Below are 15,273 nucleotides of genomic sequence, written 5' to 3'. Positions count from 1 at the left end.
CGACCCAGTCGTTCAGTCTTTTTGTTCTGTATCTATGGACGCGACCCAGTCGTTCAGTCTTTTTGTTCTGTATCTATGGACGCGACCCAGTCGTTCGTTCTAAATGTTCCATTGCCATACTGGCTGGCAACGTTGTTATCCCTTGCTTGCTAGCTAGCCAACTACGGCTAACTTACAGTCACGTCAAACAGTGCAGACAGAATAACAGCAAAGTAGCTGCATTTGTTTCAGCTGTTTTCTAGTGATATTTATTTGGATACATCCATAACAATGAGCTAATGAGGCACGATTTCACCTGGCATATAAAACGTGCTCTCTCGTCAGGACACTGTTGTTCAGAGGAGCTCGCCAACAACACAGCTAACACAATCACTTCAAACTGAAGCTGGAAAGACTGCAAACTAGCTGCATTTCATTTCGTTTTACCTTTTTTCAACTGACATTTCTTTGTATATATCCATAAAAATGATGCTAGCTGATTCATGATTTCAACTGGCTGAGAAACGTTGCCTGCCTCTCTCTCGTCCCGACTCCCGACCCCTACACATTCATTACTATGGGACAGTTGGAGATCGAATTTGAATATTGAAACAATGTTGCAAATGTCAGGGACAGACAGCAAGGTTTATACAAATCTCTGCTGTTGAAAACAAAATGTTAGTCTAAAAGAAATGTGAAATAAGGTCTAGATGCTTTTTATAGTGGAGATCAAATTTATAACTTCCCTGCCTGAGTTGAAGATACTTTGGATTGCGCAGTCAGATGGAACAGAGTAAATAGGCATTTTAACGTCAAATGTCAATAGGCATTTTAACGTCATTCAAAAACTCAATCATGGGCACTCTTACTGACAGTTGTGGCTGCTTTGCATGATGTGTTGTTGCCTCTACCTTCTTGCCCTTGGTGCTGTTGTCTGTGCCCAATAATGTTTGTACCCTGTGCTGCTACCATGTTGTGTTGCTACCATGTTGTTGTCATGTTGTGTTGATACCATGCTGTGTTGTCATGTGCTGCTGCCATGCTATGTTGTTGTTTTAGGTCTCTCTTTATGTAGTGTTGTGTTGTCTCTCTTGTTGTGATGTGTGTTTTGACCTAGATTTTTATTGCATTTTTATTTTATTTTGAATCCCAGCCCCCGTCCCCGCAGAAGACCTTTTGCCTTTTGGTAGGCTGTCATTGTAAATAAGAATTTGTTGTTAAATTACTTGCTTAGTTAAATAAAGGTTAAATAAAAAATAAAAGATTTAGCCAGTGGTAACTTGTGGAATAGACACCGGCTGGAATGCGCTTTTAATTATTATTTTATTTTTACTATTTTACATATTTAGCAGACACTCTTATCCAGAGCGACTTACAGTAGTAAATGCATACATTTCATACATTTTTTCCCGTACTGGTCCCCCGTGGGAATCGAATCCACAACCCTGGCGTTGCAAACACCATGCTCTACCAACTGAGCCACACGGGACCATTTAATCAATCAGCATTCAGGATTAGACCCACCAGCTGTATAATTTCCCTTTTCCACTCCAGTGTGTTGTCAGGCCATGAAGTGAGAGACAGCCTTTATGAAACAATAACAGATGAGAGGAAAGAAGAAAGACAGATAGTTGTCTGGGTCTATTCATCAGACACCACATGGAAGAAAATAGACTAAAACAAGGAGGGGTTACCTGAACTGTCGTTTGTTATTTTGCTACAGTGTGCACTAACCTCTCTATCAGCAAGACCAGCACGTGCACTTCCAGTCTCCAAAGTACCATTTTCGTTGTGGTATAATTTCCACAAAAATGTAAAAATGAATATATGCATTTTTTTGTCATTGTTGTTCTGAACCCACTGCCTGCAAGTGGTCGTTTATCCAGATTAGTGACCAGAAAGAACTTATTTCATTTCCTCCAGTTTTGCCTGACAAAAACAAAGTAGGCTTACTCTTATCATCCATATAATAGTTTAGCAACTACGGACTCATCTTTGCCAGAACTATAGGCTACCTGCCGATTTGTTTGATAATTTTCATATTTCAGATAGGCCTCGTTTGGGTGGCTACTGGCCATAGCCTATACTGTATGTTTAACGATAAGCAGCTGTAACGTCACACTGAATTTAATACAATATTTATAAGCATAGCTGCAGGAAGCATTTTCAACCTCTCCCTGACCGAGTCTGTAATACCAATTCACATCAGTGAATTGATGTCACCTGAGTCAGTTCTCCATACTCGTCCTGAGGTGCGTGCTGGCCGTCTGTTGAAGACTGTGCCTGCGCCCAGAAACAGGCCTCCTGCATGTCTTCCCAGCCCTGCACGTCCTGTGCCTACGCCCAGAAACAGGCCTCTTGCATGTCTTCCCAGCCCTGCACGTCCTGTGCCTACGCCCAGAACCAGGCCTCCTGCAAGTCTTCCCATCCTGGTCTGTCCTGTGCCTGCTCCACGGACCAGGCCTCCAGTGGGTCTGCCCATCCTGGTTAAGCCTATGCCTCCTCCTCGGACCAGGCCACCAGTGGGTCTCCCCATCCTGGTCTGTCCTGTGCCTGCTCCATGGACCAGGCCTCCAGTGGGTCTCCCCATCCTGGTTAAGCCTATGCCTCCTCCTCGGACCAGGCCACCAGTAGGTCTCCCCATCCTGGTCTGTCCTGTGCCTGCTCCACGGACCAGGCCTCCAGTGGGTCTCCCCATCCTGGTTAAGCCTATGCCTCCTCCTCAGACCAGGCCACCAGTGGGTCTCCCCATCCTGGTCTGTCCTGTGCCTGCTCCACGGACCAGGCCTCCAGTGGGTCTCCCCATCCAGGTCCGTCCTGTGCCACCTCCCAGGACTAGGCCAGAGTGGCCCGCCTGTTCGGAGCTGCCAGAGTGGCCCTCCTGTTCGGAGCTGCCAGAGTGGCCCGCCTGTTCGGATCTGCCAGAGTGGCCCGCCTGTCCGGATCTGCCAGAGTGGCCCGCCTGTCCGGATCTGCCAGAGTGACCCGCCGTGCTGGATCTGCCATCGCCGCCCGCCAGCTGGGTGCAGCCAGGGTCATCCGCCAGTCGGGCGCAGCAAGGGTCACCCGCCAGCCGGGCGCAGCCATCACCGCCCGCCAGCCGGGCGCAGCAAGGGACACCTGCCAGCCGGGCACAGCCATCGCCGCCAGCCGGGCACAGCCAGGGTCGTCCGCCAGCTGGGCGCAACAAGGGTCGCCCGCCAGCCGGGCGCAACAAGGGTCGCCCGCCAGCCGGGCGAAGTCAGGGTCGCCCACCAGACCTTCGGCGCGGCCAGGTGCGCCACCTAAGAGGGCGACGCCAAGGGTGGGGCAGAGGCCACGTCCCGCACCTGAGCCGCCGCCGTAGGAAGGCCCACCCAGACCCTCCCCTTCAGTGTCAGGTTTTGCGGCAGGAGTCCGCACCTTGGGGGGGGGGGGGTACTGTAACGCCCTGGCCATAGAGAGGGGTTTTTTGTTCTTTATTTTGGTTAGGCCAGGGTGTTACATTGGGTGGGCGTTCTATGTTCTGTTTCTATGTTTTTGTATTTCTTTGTTTTGGGCCGTGTGTGGCTCCCAATCAGGCACAGCTGAAGTTCGTTGTTGTTGATTGGGAGTCACACATAAGTGCAGGTTTTTCCGTTGGGGTTTTGTGGGTAATTGTTTCTGTCATTGTGTTTCACCTAACAGGACTGTTTGGCTGTCAGTTTTTTCTTGTTTTGTTTGTATAGTGTTCTTCATTAATTAAATATGACGAACACTAACTCCGCTGTGTTTTGGTCCACTCTCTCTCATGGCAGTCGTTACAACAAATTAACTGTACCCCCGCACATTGACTCAGTACCAGTACCACCTATATACAGTATAGCCACATTGTTATTTTATTGTGTTTAAAAAAAAACGACTTGTTTATTCAGTAAATATTTTCTTAACTCTATTTTCTTAAAACTCCATTGTTTGTTAAGGGCTTGTAAGTAAGCATTTCACGGTAAGGTCTACACTTGTTGAATTAGGCGCATGTGACAAATAAAATGTGATTTGATTTGCTGAGGGTGCTGCAGCACCCCGTGATAATTTTTTTTTACAATAATTCCACACAAAATGTATTACTCAGCTAAGCGGAGAAAAAAGTTTGGATTTGATCTGATTTGGTGCGCCAACAAAAAGAAGAACAAATTATGTCTTTGAAACTGCAGTTCTAAACGCAGCTTCTGTACAATCTTCTATTTTAGAGCAAACAGACTTTTCCTTTGAGGTCCCATGTGCCAGTCTAGAGTAAAGTATTGCAACACTTACATTTACATCATTTACATTTTAGAAGATTGTAAGACATACTGTATTATACCATTACTATACCCAACCTAACTCCATTTGTTACCACTATCACGTACCCCAGCTAGGGTTTGGCTGAAGGCCCGGAAAGTGCGGGCCCCGTCGTGGGGTTGAGCTGGCCCGCCATTGTGCAGGAAGTCTGGAGGGTGACTCAATTGGGAGGAGGCCGGGATGGTGGTGGGTCAATGGATTAGCACAAATTTGCAGTACGGACTCTTTGTGAGGCAAATGTACAAAAGAGTGAAGAAGGATAACGTTTAAAAACTATGAGGGTGGTTGACCAAGCAAGTGGATTCATATGAGTGAGGTGGGCTTGTGGCTAATACATTAGGCTCCCGAGTGGCGCAGCAGTCTAAGGCAGTGCATCTCTGTGCCCGAGGCGTCAATACAGACCCTGATTCAATTCCAGGCTGTGTCACAACTGGCCGTGATTGGGAGTCCCATAGGGCATTGCACAATTGGACCAGCGTGGTCCGGGTTTGGCTGTCATTGTAAATAAGAATTTGTTCTATACAGACTTGCTTAGTTAAATAAAGTTTAAATAAAAATAAAATAAAAAAAGAGTTCAATCGAACTTGACCAAAACAATGGAATTGCCATGGGGGAAAGAGCCGTGGGTGAAAGATGCCCCCCAGCTACATTAGCCTACATGTATATATGTGTATTTCACAATATGTTGAGGTAAATCAGAGTATAATGTTTGTATGGATGTCAACCCCAACTTTCACGTCCTGACCATAGAAAGCTTTTATTTTCTATGGTAGAGTAGGTCAGGGCGTGACTGGGGGGTTAATCTAGTTTATATTTTCTATGAGGGGTTCTAGTTTAGTTTTTCTATGTTTGGGTGATTTGTATGATTCCCAATTAGAGGCAGCTGGTAAACGTTGTCTCTAATTGGGGATCGTACTTAAGTAGCATGTTTTCCACCAGTGGGTTATGGGATATTGTGTTTATGTGTAGTTTCATTGTCGTCAGGTTTCGTTTACTCTTTATTATTTTTGTATGTTTCTTAGTTTCACTATATATTAAAGATGTGGAACGCTACTCACGCTGCGTCTTGGTTCGATTATTCCAACGAACGTGACAGAATATCCCATCAAACCAGGACCAAGCACCGTGACCAGGAGGAGCAGGGATCCTGGGCATGGGAGAGAAGGGAGTGGAGGACTTTCTGGACGTGGGAGGACATCATGGCAGGAGACAAGAGCCTGCCATGGAAGCAGGTGTAGGCAGCGAAGGAGGATCAATGACGACTCCGGGGTTCGCAACCATGACGGAAGCCCGAGAGACAGCCCGAAAACGTTTTTTTGGGGGGGCACATGTATTAAAGATGTGGAACGCTACTCACGCTGCGTCTTGGTTCGATTATTCCAACGAACGTGACAGAATATCCCATCAAACCAGGACCAAGCACCGTGACCAGGAGGAGCAGGGATCCTGGGCATGGGAGAGAAGGGAGTGGAGGCCGAGGGGCGAGTCGGAGAGCGAAGAGGAATATTGGGAGAGACTGAGCGAGGAGTACTGTGAGATAGTTGAGGGGAGTGATGGGGTAGAGTGGATGGTTTGGTGTCTGGAGCAAGACAATCGCCGTGAGGAGCTTGGGACTAGTCAGGCACCATGTTTTGCGGAGATACGCAATGTGTCTCCAGTGCGCATCCACAGCCCGGTGCGATCTGTGCCAGCTCCTCGCACTTGCCGTGCAAAAGTGAGCATCAAGCCAGGACGGGTTGTGCCGGCTCAGCGCTCCTGGTCTCCAGTACGTCTCCTCGGTCCAGGATATCCTGCACCAGCTCTATGCACTGTGTCGCCAGTGCGCCTTCACAGCCCAGTGCATCCTGTGCCAGCGCCCCGCACTTGCCGGGCTAAAGTGAGCATCCAGCCAGGACGGGTTGTGCCAGCTCTACGCTCCAGACCTCCAGTGAGCCTCCATGGTCCAGTATATCCTGCACCGGTTCTACGCACCAGGTCTCCAGTGCGCCTCCACAGCCCAGTACGTCCTGAGCCTGCTCCTCACACTCTCCCTCAAGAGCGCCTTCCCAGTCCGGTATGTCCTGTGCCTGCTCCTCACACTCTCCCTGAAGTGCGTGTCCCCAGTCAGGTACGTCCTGTGCCTACTTCCCGCACTCGCCCTGAAGTGCGTGTCACCAGTCTGGTGCCACCTGTCCCGGCTCCACACACCAGGCCTCCAGTGCGCCTTCACAGTCCAGAGCTTCCGGCGACAGTACCCAGTCCAGAGCTTCCGGCGACATTACCCAGTCCAGAGCTTCCGGCGACATTACCCAGTCCAGAGCTTCCGGCGACAGTACCCGGTCCAGAGCTTCCGGCGACAGTACCCGGTCCAGAGCTTCCGGCGACAGTTTCCGGTCCGGAACCTCCAACGATGGTCCACGGTCCGGAACCTCCAACGACGGCCCACGGTCCGGAACCTCCAACGACGGCCCACGGTCCGGAACCTCCAACGACGGCCCACGGTCCGGAACCTCCAACGACGGCCCACGGTCCGGAACCTCCAACGACGGCCCACGGTCCGGAGCCTCCTGAGACGGCCCACGGTCCGGAACCTCCAACGACGGCCCACGGTCCGGAACCTCCAACGACGGCCCACGGTCCGGAACCTCCAACGACGGCCCACGGTCCGGAACCTCCAACGACGGCCCACGGTGTGGAGCCTCCTGAGACGGCCCACGGTCCGGAGCCTCCTGAGACGGCCCACGGTCCGGAGCCTCCTGAGACGGCCCACGGTCCGGAACCTCCTGAGACGGCCCACGGTCTTGAGCCTCTTGAGACGGTCAACGGTCCGGAACCTCCAGCTCCATGGCCGGAGCCTTCCCCTACGCTGGTGCCCAGTACAGGCACAGCGTCCAGTCCAGCTCCATGGCAGGAGCTCTCCTCTGCGCCGATGCCCAATCGAGACACAGCATCCAGTCCCGCTCCATGGCAGGACACTTCCCCTGCGCCGATGCCCAGTTTGAGCACGGCGTCCAGTCCAGCTCCAAGGCCAGAGTCTTCTTCTGCGTTGGTGCCCGGTCCAGGCACAGTGTTCAGCCTGGACCGCAGGATGAGCGGGTTCTTTGGCCTGCACCAGAGCCGCCACCAAAGCTGGCGGATCCGTGGGATGAGCGGGTTCTTCGTCCCGCACCAGAGCCGGCCCCGATGCTGCCGGATGAGCGGGTTCTTCGTCCTGCACCAGAGCCGCCACCAACACTAGACACCCCCCCTAACCCTCCCTCTTTGTATCAGGTTTTGCGGTCGGAGTCCGCACCTTTGGTGGGGGGGGGGGTACTGTCACGTCCTGACCATAGAAAGCTTTTATTTTCTATGGTAGAGTAGGTCAGGGCGTGATTGGGGGGTTAATCTAGTTTATATTTTCTATGTGGGGTTCTAGTTTAGTTTTTCTATGTTTGGGTGATTTGTATAATTCCCAATTAGAGGCAGCTGGTAATCGTTGTCTCTAATTGGGGATCATACTTAAGTAGCATTTTTTCCACCAGTGGGTTATGAGATATTGTGTTTATGTGTAGTTTCATTGTCGTCACGTTTCGTTTATTCTTTATTGTTTTTGTATGTTTCTTAGTTTCACTATATATTAAAGATGTGGAACGCTACTCACTACTACGCTGCGCCTTGGTCCGATTATTTCAACGAACGTGACACCAACACATGTCCATGTCATTGTTAGCAATCAACTGCGTTACAGTTAAACAAATTTGACTACCACCACCGATTTCTGAATGCTAGCTATGCTAACCAGCTTATTTAGCAGTCACTTCTAAAACTGGAAAGTTATACAGCAAAAACAGCCAAATATATCCAAATTGGACTTAAGTAACCACATGTTACAATACACCAATCATGACGGACTTGAACAATTTAAGCGTTTGCGTTCCATTGAGTCCTTTACCGCATCCATGTATGGAGGTTCTACTCCGGGCGCATTCCAATATGAAAGTGCCCATATATGGAGTTCCTGCTCTAAAGCTGCGTTGCAATATTTTTTACATTTTTTTATTTAACCTTTATTTAACTAGGCAAGTCAGTTAAGAACTAATTCTTATTTACAATGACGGCCTACACCGGCCAAACCCGGATGCCGCTGGACCTATTGTGCACCACCCTATGGGGACTTCCAATCACGGCCGGTTGTGATACAGCCTGGACAGGGAAGAACAATGCCCATATATGGACATTCCTGCTGTGGATTATGCTGCATTCATAACCAAATGGGAAGGTGGCATTTACCACATACGACTGGGAAAATCAAATTGAATGCCTCTCCAACTCGTATTTACTAGCGGTAAACTTGTCTATCATCCCTAAGCTCCGACTTCTCCCACATGCTGACCTCTGACGTCACCTACTAAGAAATGGACCTCGGAAATAGGCATGAATGATCAGTTCCCAAAGTAAATTGCAGAACAGCGTAAAGTTCTGTATTCAATCTTCAAGGAAAATAGATTGAAAGAGAAACGCGTAGCTCTCGTAGTCGATAAACTGTATAGCGATAACCAAATGTTCAGAGACACAAAGACTACTCCATGGCTATTCTAAAAATTACAAAGTTCTCATAGAGGTGGTGAATAATGGAACACACAATACTAGCCATGGTAGGGATTGTAATAACACAACAACAAAAAAATTGAAAAACCAAATATAACTAATTGGAACACAAAAGTACTAATTCAACATGGTGGATATAAAAACACAGCAGACAGAAGGCACAGTATGTGGGTATGTGTGGATGTATTGTGATGGAAGGTGTGGTGTGTGTTTTTTGGTGTTTGGGAAAGTGTGGCGTTAAGTGAGTGAGAAAGGAAATGGTTGCATATCCTTTCTCACTCACTTAATGCCACACTTTCCCAAACACCAAAAAACACACACACCACACTCTGAGCAGGGGTTGTGATAGAGCTTTCAATTTTGTGCAGATGAGGGATATACATTTTATAACGAATTATACATCTTATTTATTTATTGTCCCATCATGGTGGAACTGCATTTTAAAATAAATTATACATCTAATTTATTTATTTATGGTCCTATCTTGATGGAACGGTCCACAACCCTATACACTAGACACCCACCTCAACAACCCAGATACTAAAGAGAAGTCCCTATCTGTTTTATGGGCCTGCTGTGATGCCTGTATGCAGCCAAAATGCTGTCAGAGACCTTCTAGAGAAGCACCGACCCCACAGGAGTCTGAGTCTTTCTGGCAGGATTGGTCCTGCAAAGCCAGAGCCCCCTGATGGGAGAGCATAATATACAAGGAAATTCTCTAAGCTGCTAATGAGAACCTTGACGACCTTGTTCCTAGCCGGTATGGATTCCTGGTGGGGAGCCCCCACCCAGACAGTGGCAGTGCTGGCAACACTAGCTGCAGTAACCCATGGGGAGGTGGGGTCACACTCAGACATTCAGAGAGGAGGCATATTATTGTGGCCCTGGTGGCACAAAATCGTCAAAGGTCTGACTGCACAGAGATGCTTGGGAATATGGTCAAAATGGGGGACCAGCGTGTGTTTCAGGGGAAGGGGGTATATCTGATCTCCATCACCTAGGACATGACAATGGTTAATCAAATCTCCCCATTTTTGCCCATTTTTGCTCAGTTTTGCAGGCCTTCTCATACAGCTGCAACTGTATATGCATTCGTAAATAAAGACCTTTCTTGAGTTGGGCTCTGGGGTGGTGTAACTGTTGAGAATCAGTATTACAACTGGCCGTGATTGGGTGTCCCATTGGGCGTTGCACAATTGGGCGTTGCACAAAGGTTTAAAAAAAGTGTTGAAAAAGGACAGAATGCGGACGGATCATCACATAATTGGCATATATATTACTCTTACAGAATTTCTACATGGGCGAGGATATTGGAAATTTAATCAAAGCCTACTGGATGAAAACTTGTTTTTAACTAGGACAGAATAATTGATAACTGATCCTTATGCTTATCCTTATTGTATGGGACACTTTTAAATATGCCTTTAGAGGCCTTGCAATTCAGAACTCATCTATAAAACAAAAGCAATTTAGGTCAAAAGAGTCCATACTAACAAAGGAAATTGAAGGACAAACAGTTCAGATGGATAGCATTAAAAACTGTACCATAGAGGCTCAGAGTAAGTTAGAGGAAAAACAGTGACTTATTCAAGAAAGATCCAGTGAAATATATTATAAAAAATAATGTGAACTGGATAGAATATGGGGTAAAATGCACCAAATTATTTTTCAATCTTCAACATAGAAATGCTACCAACATTTTTTACTGAAACTTGTTACAAATGATGGAGTCACTCATGATTCACTAAAATATATTTTGAAAGAGGAAGTCAAGTACTTTGTCACAGGCGTCGTCAGGAGTGGACCAAAACGCAGCGGGTAAAGTGCTCATCTTCTTAATTTATTTAAGAAAACACTTAATCAAAATAAACAAACGACGAAAACAGTCCAGTAAGGTGCACAGACTATACTAGAAACAACCACCCACAAAACACAAGAGAAAACAAACCCAACTAAATATGGCCTCCAATTAGAGACAACGACAACCAGCTGCCTCTAATTGGAGGTCATTGCCAAAAACCCAACATAGAAATAGAAAACTAGATAAACACATAGAAATAGAAAATATAGAACATAAACCAAAAACACCCCCTGCCACGCCCTGACCAAACTAAAATAACAAATAACCCCTTTTACTGGTCAGGACGTGACATACTTTAACCTGTTGGGAATAGGGGGCAGTATTTGCACGGCTGGATAAAAAACGTACCCGATTTAAACTGGTTACTACTCTTGCCCAGAAATGAGAATATGCATATAATTAGTAGATTTGGATAGAAAACACTCTAAAGTTTCTAAAACTGTTTGAATGGTGTCTGTGAGTATAACAGAACCCATATGGCAGGCCAAAACCTGAGAAGATTCCATACAGGAAGTGCCCTGTCTGACAATTTGTTCTCCTTCTGTGGCATCTCTATCGAAAATACAGCATCTCTGCTGTAACGTGACATTTTCTAAGGCTTCCATTGGCTCTCAGAAGGCGCCAGAAAGTGGAATGACGTCTCTCCTGTCTGGGCGAAAAACAGCAGGAGATTTTGTGAGTGGTCAGGCTGTGAACAGTGACACTGGAGATGCGCGTTCATGAGAATTCTCCATTTTTTTCTTTCAGCCTTTGAATGAATACAACGTCGCCCGGTTGGAATATTAGCGCTATTTTACAAGAAAAATAACATAAAAATAGATTTTAAACAGCGTTTGACATGCTTCGAAGTACGGTAATGGAATATTTTTACATTTTTTGTCACGAAATGTGCTCGCGCGTCACCCTTCGGATACTGACCTGAACGCACAAACAAAACGGAGGTATTTGAATATAACTATGGATTATTTGGAACCAAAACAACATTTGTTGTTGAAGTAGAAGTCCTGGGAGTGCATTCTGACGAAGAACAGCAAAGGTAATACAATTTTTCTTATAGTAAATCTGAGTTTGGTGAGGGCCAAACTTGGTGGGTGTCAAATTAGCTAGCCGTGATAGCCGGGCTATGTACTCAGAATACTGCAAAATGTGCTTTCGCCGAAAAGCTATTTTAAAATCTGACACCGCGATTGCATAAAGGAGTTCTGTATCTATAATTCTTCAAATAATTGTTATGTATTTTGTGAACGTTAATCGTGAGTAATTTAGTAAATTCACCGGAAGTTTGCGGTGGGTATGCTAGTTCTGAACATCACATGCTAATGTAAAAAGCTGTTTTTTGATATAAATATGAACTTGATTGAACAAAACATGCATGTATTGTATAACATAATGTCCTAGGAGTGTGATCTGATGAAGATCATCAAAGATTAGTGCTGCATTTAGCTGTGGTTTTGGTTTTTGTGACATATATGCTTGCTTTGAAAATGGCTGTGTGATTATTTTTGGCAGGGTACTCTCCTGACATAATCTAATGTTTTGCTTTCGCTGTAAAGCCTTTTTGAAATCGGACAATGTGGTTAGATTAACGAGAGTCTTGTCTTTAAAATGGTGTAAAATAGTCATATGTTTGAGAAATTGAAGTTATAGCATTTCTAAGGTATTTGTATTTCGCGCCACGCGATTCCACTGGCTGTTGACTAGGTGGGACGCAAACGTCCCACCTTGCCCAGGGAGGGAATATGTTTTCATTTCAGTCTCCTCCATCTCCACTAACAGAAGCTAATCGTATGCATTTTTTCCTATTAATAATGTAATATTAACCTCTGTACAAAAAGACTCATGCGGAAGGCCAAATTACAGACGAACTTCTTGATGCAATTAAAGCCTTTAAGCCTGGGAAAACTCCAGGGCTGGATAGCATACCAGTGGAAGTATACCAAACTTTTTTTTTACATACTCAGAGGACCATTAGTAGAATGTTTTAACCACTCCTATATAAATGGTAGATTATCGGACACTCAACAAGAAGATTTAATTATTACTGAAAAAAGATCCAAGTGGTATATATATAAAGATCCAGTCCATTTAAAAAACTGGAGGCCTCTTACACTTCAGTGTTGTGATGCAAAGATTATTGCTAAATGCTTAGTGCATAGTTTTTAAAAGGTTTTGTCAGATATTATTTATCCTAATCAGACAGGTTTTTTACATGCACAATACATTGGAGAGAATATAAGATAAGTACTGGAAACAATAGAACACTATGAAATATCGAAGAAACCAGGCTTGGTTTTCATAGCTGACTTTTAAAAGGCTTATGATAAAGTACAACAGGAGCTTATATATAAATACCTGGAATATTTCAATTTTGGAGAATCACTTATAAAATGGGTTAAAGGTATGTATAGTAACCCTAGGTGTAAAATAGTAAATAATGGCTACATCTCAGAAAATGTTTAACTGTCAAGAGGAGTAAAACAAGGTTGTCCACTATTGGCATATCTATTTATTATTGCCTTTGAAATATTAGCAAATAAAATTAGATCTAACAATAATATTAAGGGATTAGAAATCCATGATTTAAGAACAAAGGTGTCATTGTATGCTGATGATTCATGTTTTCTTTTAAATCCACAATTAGAATTCCTCCACAGCCTCATAGAGGTTCTACATACTTTTTCTAACCTTTCTGGATTAAAACCAATTGTACTATATTACATATTGGATCACAAAAAAAGTATACTTTTACATTACCATGTAGTTTACCAATAAAATGGTCTGACGGGGATGTGGACATACTTGGTATACATACCCCGAAAGAAAGAAATGATCTCACTCCAATAAATTTGAATAGAAAGTTAGCAAAAATAGATAAGATCTTGCTACCATGGAAAGGAAAATACTTGTCTATTTGTGGAAAAATCACACTGATTAACTCTTTAGTCATATCACAGTTTACCTAAGTGCTTATGGTTTTGCCTAAACCTAGCGACCTGCCTTTTAAATTATATGAGAAAAATATTTTCAATTTAATTTGGAATGGCAAGCCAGACAAAATTAAAAAGGCTTATTTAGATAATGCATATGAATTCAGAAGGCAGAAATTATTAAATATTAAAACATTGGACCTCTCACTAAAGGAACCAGTCATACAAAAGTTGTACTTAAATCCGAAATGGTTCTCTAGTAAATTAGTAAGTCGGAAGTTTACATACACTTAGGTTGGCGTCATTAAAGCTCGTTTTTCAACCACTCTACTTTGTGCAAGTCCTTTTTCCAACAATTGTTTACAGACAGATTATTTAACTTATAATTCACTGTATCACAATTCCAGTGGGTCAGAAGTTTACATACACTAAGTTGACTGTGCCTTTAAACAGCTTGGAAAATTCCAGAAATGTATGTCATGGCTTTTGAAGCTTCTGATAGGCTAATAGTCCCGTGTGGCTCAGTTGGTAGAGCATGGTGTTTGCAACGCCAGGGTTGTGGGTTCAATTCCCATGGGGGACCAGTACAGGAAAGAAAATGTATGAAATGTATGCATTCACTACTGTAAGTCGCTCTGGATAAGAGCGTCTGCTAAATGACTAAAATGTAAAATGTAAATGTAATTTGATTCAATTGGAGGTGTACCTGTGGATGTATTTCAAGGCCTACCTTCAAACTCAGTGCCTCTTTGCTTGACATCATGGAAAAATTCAAAGAAAATCAGCCAAGAACTCCTAAAAAAAATTGTAGACTTCCACAGGTCTGATTCATCCTTGGGAGCAATTTCCAAACACCTGAAGGTACCACGTTCATCTGTACAAACAATAGTACACAAGTATAAACACCATGGGACCACGCAGCCGTCATACCGCTCCGTCATACCGCTCAGGAAGGAGGAAGGAGCGGTATTCTGTCTCCTAGAGATTAATGTACTTTGGTGCGAAAAGTGCAAATCAATCCCAGAACAACAGCAAAGGACCTTGTGAAGATTCTGGAGGAAACAGAAAGTATATATATCTATACAAAAGTATCTATATCCACAGTAAAAAGTGTCCTATATCGACACAACCTGAAAGGCCACTCAGCCTGTCTCTAATTGGGGATCATGTTTAAATTGTTGTTTTTCCCACTAGGTTTTGTGGGAGATTATTTTGAGTTAGTGTATGTTGCACCTGTTCGTCACGGTTTGTTGTTTTTGTTTATTAGTTTATTGTATGTCTTGCATAGTTTCACAGATAAATAAAGATGTAAAACGATACACACGCAGCGCCTTGATCTCATTCATACGACAACCGTGACAACATAGGCATACAGAGCCCCATTATCAGTGTAAAAGATGAGACACTGGACAGAGGAAGATTGGAAAAAAGTGTTGTGGACAGACGAATCTAAGCTTGAGGTGTTCGGATCACAAAGAAGAACATTTGTGAGACGCAGAAAAAATGAAAAGATGCTGGAGGAGTGCTTGACGCCATCTGTGAAGCATAGTGAAGGCAATGTGATGGTCTGGGGGTGCTTTGGTGGTGGTAAAGTGGGTGTTTTGTAAAGGGGAAAAGGGATCTTGAAGAAGGAAGGCTATC

Source organism: Salmo salar, chromosome ssa03, assembly GCF_905237065.1.
Source record: "Salmo salar chromosome ssa03, Ssal_v3.1, whole genome shotgun sequence".
Taxonomy (NCBI): Eukaryota; Metazoa; Chordata; class Actinopteri; order Salmoniformes; family Salmonidae; genus Salmo; species Salmo salar.
This window is presented reverse-complemented; position numbering follows the sequence as displayed.